Below are 2,651 nucleotides of genomic sequence, written 5' to 3'. Positions count from 1 at the left end.
TCCAGCTGCGCCGTCGCGAACGGGTTGCACAGCAGCGCTCGCTTGGCTTGGGGTGCGCGGGGCTCGCTGCGGTTGGTCGGGAGCCCGCCGCCCCGCCTCGCCTTGCTTTGCGACGCGGCGCGGCCCCCTCGCCCCTGCGCCTGGAGAGTGGCAGAGAGGAGGCGAGATTAGCCGAGACTGGCCGAGGGGAGCAGAGGGGAGCCGAGGGGAGCCGAGGGGAGCCGAGGGGAGCCGAGGGGAGCCGAGGTGAGCCGAGGGGAGCCGAGGTGAGCCGAGGTGAGCCGAGGGGAGCCGAGGGGAGCCGAGGGGAGCCGAGGGGAGCCGAGGGGAGCCGAGGGGAGCCGAGGGGAGCCGAGGGGAGCCGAGGGGAGCCGAGGGGAGCCGAGGGGAGCCGAGGGGAGCCGAGGGGAGCCGAGGGGAGCCGAGGGGAGCAGAAGGGAGCAGAAGGGAGCAGGAGAGGGGGCAGGAGCGCCTCAGACACATTGGCCCCTGGGAGACTCGAGCCTAGTGCGGGAGGCGTCCAGCATCGGGGGCGGGAAGACGGCACTGCGTGGGGTTTGCACGGGAGAGAGTACAAGGAATGCAGCGGAAGACGGCGGAGTACAGCGCAGCACGTGTCCTCTCGAGCGCGAGTTAAAATCACGTATGCAGTGTACAGGAATGCGTCCGCCCCTTCTAGGCTCTCGAGGTGTGGGGAGATATGGGGAGATCTTCCCCTTCTAGGCTCTCGAGGTGTGGGGAGATATGGGGAGATCTTCCCCTTCTAGGCTCTCGAGGTGTGGGGAGATATGGGGAGATCTTCCCCTTCTAGGCTCTCGAGGTGTGGGGAGATATGGGGAGATCTTCCCCTTCGAGGCTCTCGAGGTGTGGGGAGATATGGGGAGATCTTACCCTTCTAGGCTCTCGAGGTGTGGGGAGATATGGGGAGATCTTCCCCTTCTAGGCTCTCGAGGTGTGGGGAGATATGGGGAGATCTTCCCCTTCTAGGCTCTCGAGGTGTGGGGAGATATGGGGAGATCTTCCCCTTCTAGGCTCTCGAGGTGTGGGGAGATATGGGGAGATCTTCCCCTTCTAGGCTCTCGAGGTGTGGGGAGATATGGGGAGATCTTCCCCTTCTAGGCTCTCGAGGTGTGGGGAGATATGGGGAGATCTTCCCCTTCTAGGCTCTCGCGCCGCGGAGGGCGTCGCACGCGGCTATATCTCGGCTATATCTCGGCTATATCTCCGCTATATCTCGGCTACATCTCGCGCCGCGGAGGGCTTCGCACATGCTGCAGCGACGCTCGCTCGAAATGTTGCGGAACGTGCAAGCAGCGCACGCCTAAGGGGAGAGGGGCTCAGTCGGGGTGAGGGCTGAGCTGGCAGAGGGTTGCGGAGCGTGCACGCAGCGCGCACCCACTCTCCCTCCGCCTCCGCCTCCGCCTCCCCCTCCGCCTCTCCCTCCGCCTCCCCCTCCCCCGGGCCACGCCAGGCGCGCCTCTGCTGTGAGGAGCCGCTCGCCCGCCCCCTCGCGCCCTCCCCCTCCTCCCCCCCTGCCCCCTCGCCGCCCCACCCGCCCCCCTCGCCGCCCCACCCGCCCCCCTCGCCGCCCCACCCGCCCCCCTCGCCGCCCCACCCGCCCCCCTCGCCGCCCCACCCGCCGCCCGCGCAGCTCGCCGGCCAGTCGCCAGCGCCCGCCGCTGACGCCCCCCAGCCAGCCTCGCGAGGTCTCGAGCCGTCCTTCTCGCCCCCCTCGCCCCCCTCGCCCCCCTCGCCCCCCTCGCCCTCCCCACCGCCCTCCTCGTCCATCGACGGCCGCGGCGGAAGGCGGCCGTACCTGCAGGGGAGATATGGCGAGATATGGCGAGATATGGGGGAGACATGGGGAGATATGGCGAGATATGGCGAGATATGGGGGAGATATGGGGAGATATGGCGAGACATGGCGAGACATGGCGAGACATGGCGAGACAGGGGAGAGATGGGGGAGAGATGGGGGAGAGATGGGGGAGAGATAGGGGAGAGATAGGGGAGATCTGAAGAGATCTGGGGAGATCTGGGGAGATATGGCGAGCCATACCCGCCGCCCGCGAGCGGAGAAGGCGGCGGAGGCTCGCCCGCCGCGCCGCCCTCGCCGAAGAAGTCCTCGCCGAAGAAGCCATCCTCCTCCTGAGGAACACAACGACGCACTCCTTTAGTACGGACTGACTGACGTGCCCCCGGCCCGGACAGCTGCCGTCGTCCGCCTCGTCGCTAAACTGGCCCAAGCCCGCGCTGCCCACGGCGGCGGCGGAGGCGGCGGCGGAGGCGGAGGCGGAGGCGGAGGCGGAGGCGGAGGCGGAGGCGGCCGCGCGTTGCCGCTGGTCCGCTCTCTCCTGCCTGCCCGTCTGCAGCAGTGAGTCCATCTCTTCGATAGTCTGGTCGACCACCCTGCAGGCCCAGATCGTGGGGAGATGTGGGGAGATGTGGGGAGATGTGGGGGAGATGTGGGGAGAGGTGGGGAGAGATGGGGAGAGATGGGGAGAGATGGGGAGAGATGGGGAGAGATGGGGAGAGATGGGGAGATGTGGGGAGGTGTGGGGAGGCGTGGGGAGGTGTGGCGAGATGTGGCGAGGTGGGGTGAGATGTGGGTGAGATGTGCGGAGTTATGTGGCGAGATATGGCGCGCCTCC

The sequence above is a fragment of the Emiliania huxleyi genome (genome assembly GCF_000372725.1).
Source record: "Emiliania huxleyi CCMP1516 unplaced genomic scaffold EMIHUscaffold_64, whole genome shotgun sequence".
Lineage (NCBI taxonomy): Eukaryota > Haptophyta > Isochrysidales > Noelaerhabdaceae > Emiliania > Emiliania huxleyi.
Note: the sequence above shows the minus strand (reverse complement) of the source record.